At 27.3% G+C, this 9847-nt stretch overlaps 1 long non-coding RNA gene across 1 annotated transcript; it reads right to left on the reverse strand.

The window, feature by feature from the left end:
- Nucleotides 1–4715: 4715 nt before the first annotated feature.
- On the reverse strand, nucleotides 4716–6068 carry LOC125583793. Its single transcript, XR_007320852.1, has 4 exons — nucleotides 5797–6068; nucleotides 5446–5655; nucleotides 5087–5222; nucleotides 4716–4965 (listed from the first exon to the last, which is right to left on the reverse strand). It is a non-coding gene; the product is annotated as an uncharacterized LOC125583793 (long non-coding RNA).
- Between the last annotated feature and the right edge of the window lie 3779 nt (nucleotides 6069–9847).

Consider the following 9847-nt stretch of genomic DNA (forward strand, 5'->3'; position numbering starts at 1 on the left):
GCTCCAGAATACCATTCTTTCTCCAAAAAAAGTAGTCCATATTAGCATAAATACTTGGTACATGGAAAATTTCAGAATTCGACGGCGTTGATGATAATTCCCATGCTTGTAAGACCGGTGGACACTCGAAGATAACATGAGTAACAGTCTCTTCTGGTGCTCCACATCTTGGGCAGTAATTGTCACAGCGCATATTGCGGCGTACCAGATTCCTTGTTACAGCAACCTGTCCTGATATTAATTGCCATATAAGATGACAGATCTTTTGTGGCGCATTCACCTTCCAAGCAAAGGCTTGAAGTTTTGTAATGTTGGGCTGTAGAACTTCTAAATCCTCCTCCTCTCTCATCGAGTTTGTAGCAACCCAATATCCTGACTTAATAGTATATTGTCCGTTCTTTGTGTAACTCCAGCAAAATGTATCCCGTCGATGAGTAGGGCTTATGGCCAAACTCAGAATCATCGGAATATCCTCTTGATCTACATATTGTTCTAGTAGTCGAATATCCCACTCTTTTGAAACATGATTGATAAGGCTGCTTACGAGCATCTTTGGGTTCAATGCTGGAGCCCGGATCCGTGCCGGTCTAGCTGGCGTCGAAGGGATCAAAAGATCCTCCCACGCATTAATATATTACTATGATAAAATACGACCCGGAGTCTGTAAATACGTCAGTTCACTTTAATATATTTACATTATCAAAATGGAAATTTAAAAGAAAAAAACGCAGACCTTTCATTGAATATGAAAATGCAACATCAATCTTGAAATGAGAATAACTAGAAGTGAATGGTTGAATGCCATACAAAAATACAAGGAAACAATATATACACAAATACTAGGTGAAGATCGGGGTGAAAAAATGTGGAAAGTATAATTTATACAAAGAAAAGAAAACAATTTTTTTTTTTGGCGTCAAACTGAAAGATTTATAAAAGCTTCATTTGGTAAAGCTTTCAGATGAACAAAGTTATCATATTTTCGACAAAGTTATGGAACAAAACTATAACCGTTCCTGTAAAAGCAAACATGTAATAAAACATTCTACAAATATACTGTACAACTTTACCGAAAGGTTTTTTTTTTGCTAAATTAACTTTACCGGAAGGTTGAAACTCCGACGAAAAAGCAAATTACATATTACTATTACATGTTTCATTAATTGGCCCATAATGCCTAAGAAAAAGAGGACCGAAACCCATGTAGTAGTTAAGACACTTACATTATGCGAAATTATATAAAGCATGGCTATTTCAAAGTTCTAAATATTATCACAAAGTTTGCAATGTGTCAACACTCAATACACATTGCAAAAGAATCAATTATTCAGAAAATAAAAAATAAAGAGAATTCAGAATATAATTTCTCCTATCAAAAAGGCACTGCTTGGGATCGGAAAAAAAAAATTGGTGTTCTTGTCAGCTTAGTTTTTATAAGTAAACTTTAAAGTGAATTAATAAAGAAGGATTAAAATGTTTTATTTCTTACTTCTTTTTTTAAAGCTTCTATCTCTGGAAATTCATGGTCAGACAAAATGTGAGAATATCCTTCATATCTCCTTATATATTTGAAAACCACCTGCTTTTATATTCATCTCAGAGATGATACATAGAACTCATTTTTTGCTTGGTATCGCAGTATAGAATTAGGTTAGTAGTGATGCTGGAGGAATGAATTTAGTTTGTTATATATAGTCATCAAACTTAGGGTTTAGAGACACATTAATTGAATAGAAACGAATATTGTGTTAATGCATCATTGCTTCATTTCCCAACATTCACGCAAGAAATGTTAAGTATTATACTTATTAATTATCTTTCCTATCTATGGGAAACAATATTCAATACTGTAATTGACCGTAGACCAAGTATATCAATGTTTCTTAAAACAATAAAAAAATTTGCGTCAACATTTATATTCATTCCTTTCTTAAAAAAATTGGAGCTTAAATTAAGGGATTAGTTTGAATTTATAACATTTTACCTTTTCAAAGATTTATGAAATTTATTATTTCTCCTATATATATTATATTTATCTTTTATGTTGAAGTAATATATAGCCGCTACCTAAAATCCTTGGCTAAATCAAAGCCAAACCATAAACCAATTGATATTGGTTAATAAATATGGTTTAAGATATAATATTACTAAATCTCATCAAAAATATATTAAAAGTGAAATATAAAGATAATTCAATTGTGAATACAAAGCAAACAATATAATGATAGATTTTTACTTATATAAAATATGTATACATATAAATTATTAATTTATAATTTTAATGAGACCATAGCTTTGCATAGAATTTTCTAAAAATTATTATCTTATTATTTTATCGATTTGTATCAAATTTTGAACCGGTCCAAATTGGGACTGAAATTTTATATTAATTTATAAAGATTATTAATTTATCTAGTATTTATTTATAGAGATTCTACTGTATTTTGGAGTAAATTTACAAATTATATAAACCATATGAAGCAGTTTAATATTTGGAGTGGATATAGTTTTGTTTCGGTTGGTTCATCTTCATTTTATATGGAACATTCTCTAAAGCATTCAATCAACTGTAGCTTTTCAGAAGTACATAAGCAATTCAAATCAGATAGAAAAATCAGATTTTTGTTCTTAATAGTTTATGGAGGTTATATATCGTACGCATTATGCAGACCACAGATTCTAAGCACTATGCATCAAAAGAACGTTAATGAGTTTGTGTTTTTCATATATATGGAACCAGCTTTTTGATATCCATGGAACTGGAGCTGGTTTTCTTTGAGTGTATGTCGAAGTTGGTTTACCAAAACCGAATTATAATGATTCTAGCAAGTTCCACGTTTTGTAGTTTCCTCTATAAAATGCTGGTCCAAGTTTTAATGTTTGAATGGCAAATTTTGTAATTGTTCTATAAGAGAATGAGTATATTTAAATTTGATGTGAGGATGCATGTAGTATTGACAACTCAGCAATGGCATGTTGTAAATAAGATACAAATTTAAGGTTACCTATTTAAAATGTTTCTCAATTAATAGAAAATGGACGTTAGAGCAGCATTAACTGGATTTCCGAAAAATGTTCTGAGCATTTAACATAAACTATTTATGACCTTGATGTATTTTCAGTTTTTAATTATTTATTTTATTAAATGATGTATTTGTAATATTCGTTCATATTATATTCATTAAGTAAATATTTTTTTTTACATCTTAAAATATCTATTTTTTACGAATGTGTGATATCATATAAAAAATATTAAAAAAATGAATATAGAGTTAATTAGAGTTAATTCTTTCGTGTGCGATATCATATAAATAATGATCCGCCCAGTTAACAAAAATCATGATTATTTTATGTGTAATTTTTTTTTTGACCATTTCCTTAAAACTATATTAAATTTTACATATTTTAATTAGAATATTTTTAATATCTTTACCTTTTTATTTGAAATGCAACTCAATATTTTTTAACTATTATAACAAAATATCTAAAAAATATTTTTAGAATTTGTTTGAAAAATATGAAAATTACATTTTAAATTAAAATTATCCTAAAATATGATAAGTTTTGATGTAAACGAAAACTCAAATTATGTCAAAAATAATGATATTCAATGATAATAATAATTTTAATTGATTATTTTTAAAAAATACATTTACAAAAATATTTTCTGGAATAAAATTCATTTATCTTTCAAATATAAAATGAAAATATTATAATTAAATAATAAAAAATATAAGTAAAAACAATAAATTTAGCAAATGACAACTGAGTTATATTATGCTAAAATTTTCTTTCTAACAATTTATCAAATGACAAATGAGTTATGAGCAAATAATACCATATAATTTTTAAAAACATGGCCATTCTTAAATATTTTTTTAATAAATAATTATTTTTAAATTTAATCATCTGAAAATAATATCTGTATAATTGTGTGAGTCAAATTCTAGTTTTATTGATGCATGTTATATATTAGTGTTGCATGTTTTAAGTAACATTTTAATGATGCACGTTTTTTAAAATCTCCATTATTAAAATTATGCACGTGAGGATAACTCATGAGTTTTTTTGGTTGATTAAATGACATTATGTCCAAATTTATTTAAGGATATTTCATTAAGGTAACTGAAAAAGACAAACAATAAAATAGGAAGTTTAAATTCATTTAAGCATATTTCATTAATGTAACTGAAAAGACAAATAATAAATTAGACAGTTTTATTCGTTTTAGGATATTTCATAAATGCAACTGAAAAAACCAAGCAAAAAAAAAGGAGTTTAATTAATGAAGAAAGAACATTTTCAATGAGTACTTCTCTTTTAATAATATAGATAAAAATTAATAAATCATTAATGAATCAGGAGAGAGAAGAACCCAAAAGTCCTTAACTAACAAAGTTTTTGGACCGGTTGTATACTATAAAAGACAGGTGTTAATCACACATCTTTTCAATAGGTTTTTGAAAACTAATATATATATATATATATATATTTTTTAGAAACCTCTCCAGCTTCTAACCATTAAGAGCATGTTTATCTTCAGGATCTCAGATGATTTTTTAAGTACATATTAATGACTATTAAATTAATAAATCGTAGTTAAGGACCTTAGTTAAAAATCATCTAATTTTTGAGCTACAATGGTAGTATCTTAAATTGGGTTTCTTAAAAAAAAAAAACAATTCAGCACAACAATTCATCACAATTCACAAGCATTCATCACAACAATTCATCACAATTCTAATGTAACAATAAAACAACAATTCATCACAATTCACAAGCATTTATCACACGCGTTTACACTAACCACAACCTAACAAGCATTTATCAATTTCAATACAGAGCTAAAAATACAGAGACAAAGCTAAAGTACATAGCTAAAATAAAGAGACAAAGTTTAAATCTTTACCAGTTTGCTTGCGCTTTTCTTGATGACACAACATACCTCCTTAATCCTTCAGGAACCTTAAGTCATAATCGAAACAGAAGTTAAATACTGAATGTCAACTAGCTAAAAGAACTTTAAGAGCACTGATTAAGAAACATTAAATTGAAAGCAGAAGGATGAGGTGAGAAAGTTACACACTTGGGAAGAGATCTCGAAGATGAAGAGATCGTGAGCGAGAGCTGAAAGACACACGAATCAGATGGAGAAGCTCTCTATGTTCCTCGTTTGACACTATCAACTCTTTACGCAGTTCAGTTATAAGACTTTCCTTTTCCTGAACAAGATACATACATAAAAAGAGATTAGCAGTAAACTAACTTAAGAAGAAGAAGACCTGAGATTCATTGAAGTATCCAACTAAATTATGATAGAAATGAATGCTTCCTTCTCAATCTGAGAAAGTCCACAACTTTCGTAAACCCTAATTTCACCAGAAGACGAGATAAGAACAAGGAAGGTGTTTTTATTCTAATACAGTGTTATGGAAGGGAACTAACCGCTGCTATCAAACGATTCGTTGTCCATCACGAAGCTTTGATCCCCAATTCTTCAAAGAGTAGCTTCGGAGATGAAGATAGAATCAAGAGAAAATACACACCAATTCGAGGAGAAGACGGAGGAGTCGCCCTGAGCACCGAAAGAGACGGATGAGACGTCGACTAGACCGACAGAGTCGTCGTCTTTTGTTGGTTTCGATCTTTTCTCCTCTGTCGGAGAAAACAAGAAAAGAGAGAAAAGAAATTGAAAAAAAAATAGATAAAATGTGGTGCTGAATGAAGAAACAAAAGTCGCAAAAATAATTATGTTTTTTTGGGTTAAACAAAAATAATTATGTTGTTTTATCCAACCTCTGTAAACTTCACCAAAATCTCCTTGACCTAACATAAAGTCCGGTTTAAAATTCATCGTCGCAGTCGTCAGATCAAGAAAGCTGTAAAGTTTGACATTTGTTGATTCCAATATCTGCCCGGAACCGTCGCTCAAAGCCCCCAATAATTTGTTCGGTCGTCCGACATTGCTATTTGTTGTCTCTATGGTCGACCAGATGTCTGCTCCATTACTGAGGTTGTTAGTCGTTTTGGAAGGAGGGGAAGAGGAGAAGTATGAAACACAAAGGCCCATTTCACTAGTCTTCTTTTTTTTTTTTCTTGTTTACCAATTCAGACAAGAGCTAATGGATGATCAAGTAGCTACTTAAGCTTTTTATGGCCTTCAGTTTTGAATAAATGAAAGAGGGTTGCAATATACTTTTGATTATCAAATTGTACGTTTGGCATTCCATGTTATAGTCTAATTTTTATGCATATTTTAATTGCTACGAATTAAGCATATAATACGAAAAAATGCCAAGAACATCGACCAACTAAAGTATCATGGGCATGGCCGAAGCTTTTTGACTCTATGACGCGTGATCTGAAAAAAACATTTGATAATTTTTTGTTTTACTTTGGAGATCTTTAACTTATTCCATCAGTTTCTGAAACTTTCATTCAAACGATTTCTAGTACAGAATATGCTTGTGGACTGTAGTTCATAATGTGCGGTTGGAATTTAAAATATACTAGATCTCGAGCCGCGCAACCGCGCAGATTTTTGTTTTCATTTATTTTTATATAAATAATTTTTTTTTCAATTCTAAATTGGTATATATTATAATATATATGTCTCTATCAATTTTTAAAACATAATAAGTTTACGGTATATTTTTTTCATTGAATAGATTATTTCAAACTTTCACATGTATTTGTATCTTCTTCTATATATATATTTTCGGATTATTATTTCATTATTAAAATCGTAACTATATATATAAAGATTAGTAAAATATTGTTTTATTGTCATATTCAAAGATATTGTAACATTTCAAAAATTTAGAAAGTTTTTAAAAAATTAAACTTTTCGCTTCATAGATTTATATTATCGAGTAAATAATTAAACATTTAGTTTTTGTTTAATTTTTAAAATAAACTATATAGTTTACAATTTGTTTTCATTGGTTTAAGGTAGTAAAGATTAATCATTGTTAGATAATATGATTTTTGTTATTTAAATTTTTTTTTATAATTTTAAAAGTTAACATCGACAAATATTTAAATATTTAACATATGGAGGTATAGTATTACAACATTAAATTATATCTATTTAATTTATATTATCTATAAATCCAATGGATCATCTATTGTTTAAATCTAATTATTGATAGCCCAATAAAAATTTCTGGTAGGTCCAAAATTTAAATGATAAGATTAGAGATTAAATGTAACGTGACTTTCTAAGAATATGTCCATTAGGTCCATTTTAAAAAAAATCACACATGAATCAAAGTTGTCACTTCTGTTTTAATATATAAGATATTGAAAAACCTCTTTACTCAAATAATGACTAATTGATTGATTTTCATATTTAGATTTTCAAAAGACTATAATTTCGTTGAAACGATAAAACATGGAATTTTATCATCTGGAGTCAAGTTTTCGTTAGGGCATCTCCAACCCTACTCCATTTTCAACTCTAAACATCATTATAGAGTAAAATCTTCTCCAATCCCACTCCATTTTCAACTCCAAAATGGAGTAGTGGCTAGGGTTACTCCATTTATGGAGTAATCTTACCCATTACTCCATTTTGAGTTGAACTTTTTTTATTTATAAAATGATCCTTTGAATCTTTAATGTTTTCATTTCTTACTTAAATAATATTTAAAATGATACAATAACATGAAAATAGTATATTCCACAAAGGATTATTTAATAATTTTAAATAAATGCATAAAATAAGAGAAAACATAAATAATTAAAATAAAAATAAAAATAACATAAAATAAGTAATTTAATAATCTGGAAAATCCATTCCGGATCCGCTAAGGTCGGTGAAATATTGCCCAAACAGAGAAGTCTGAGAAAGAAGTTCCACCTCCGAGTATCAATATTGCAGAAGATGAAAATGTCTGATTTCAAAATTTTCTTGTTCGATTTAGGAATATCAAAGATAAAGAAGCTCATTTTTCATTACGAAATGCATTAGTTGATCATTTGTGGAAAAAATATTCTAATGCTCATTGTTGAACCCACATATATGTTGTTTTTTTAATGATTTTTTGTACTTTTTAATATTTATTCAAATAATTTATATTTTAATTATTTATTATAAACATAAAATAGTTGGGGTAAATTGGTAAATTTTTATAAGTATAAGATTTTATTTGCAATTATTAATAAAATAAAAATGAAATCATTTAAGAAATATTATATTTGGAGTAGAAATTGGAGTAGTACATTGGAGTAAAACCTTATTCTATTTTGGTGTTGTACTATTTTAGAGTAAAAAATAGGATATTACATTGGACATGTTCTTATTGAGCTATGATTATTTATTGATTTTTAAGAAAATAAAAATAATAAAGTATTCTATATATGTTGTGTACAGAGATGGAAAAACTTACAAAGTGAAAAGGTCATTTCCGTGCTTGAGAGCCAGCTTCTGAGTCACACACTAACGCGGCTTGGATGTTTGTATATTTGTGTCTACACAAGTACACATAGACATTAATTGTGAATCTATCTTATTAAAGTATAATTACTTTCGGCTTTTGTTTGGCAACATAGATAGCAGTTAAAAAAATAATGTTGTTTGGAAACATGGATAGTAGTAAATTAGAAAAAAAATAATAATGGGTTATGCTATTAAAAAATTGAAAGTCCATTATATTAAAAAATAATGAGTTTATGTTACTTGATATACATATTCAAATCAAAATAATAATTTAAAATTTATTTATATCAAAAATTCATTCAAAATATACATATATTCAAAATTTGATTTTTAGTAACATATTTTTTAATAACCGTTATAAAAATGTTTTTAATATATATAAGAAATATACAATACAAAGTCCAATTTCAAACAACAACTTAAATTATGGTTTTATATTTCACATTGAAATTTAAAAATATAATATATGTGATTATTTATATGATTGTACGTATAAATATTATTAATTATAAGAAAACTTATTTGATGGTACATATAAAATACGATAATTATATGATAACACATATTTTGTAACATATGATCATTTTCGGGTCTGTTTGGAATTTCGTGCTCGGTTCAGATCTTTAAGGATTCGGTTCGGATTTGGATAACCAATTTAAATTGGTTTGGTTTAAATATTTGGATATAGAATTAATAATTATTTATGAATTTTTGAAGTTTTGAGTATATTTTAACTATTTTAGATATTTACGCTTGATTATTTGTATATATTTTCAAGTATTTAAACGAACTTAAAAGTATCATATATATTCTGGAGTTTTTATATATATTAAATCTAAAAATAATTAATATATATATAAGTATATAAATCTATTTTGGATACCCAAAATACTTCGTTTCAGATCGGATTAATTAGATTTCAGTTCTTCAAATACTAAAATTTTGAATAATTCGGATATTTAATCAATTTCGGTTCGGATTTAGTACTACTTATTCGGATTGGAATCGGTTCGATTCTTCGAATTCGAGTTTTTTTGTCCAACCTTAAATAGTGACATAAAAAGCAAATAGCATCATATTTTTAAAAATCTAGTTAGTATTATTTTGTTAGTGCCATGAATTAACTATTAAGAGCATTTTCAAATTTTATATATATTTTTTTCTAAACTAAAATACTGTAACTTTATTATATAGACATCAGAACAAAACTGATCTTTATAATAGAGTTTTTTCTAAGCAATATAGAGATAATTTAGAAATAATCAAAGGATAGACAACCAATATAGAGATAATTTAAATTCACCACCCTCTTATAACCAATTAAAGTGCCACCTATACAAATATTATATTTAAAAAAATAATAATAATAATTGAAGAATGAAAATGATGCCACTAACAAAACCCTAA

This window comes from Brassica napus, chromosome C3 (genome assembly GCF_020379485.1).
Source record: "Brassica napus cultivar Da-Ae chromosome C3, Da-Ae, whole genome shotgun sequence".
NCBI lineage: Eukaryota > Viridiplantae > Streptophyta > Magnoliopsida > Brassicales > Brassicaceae > Brassica > Brassica napus.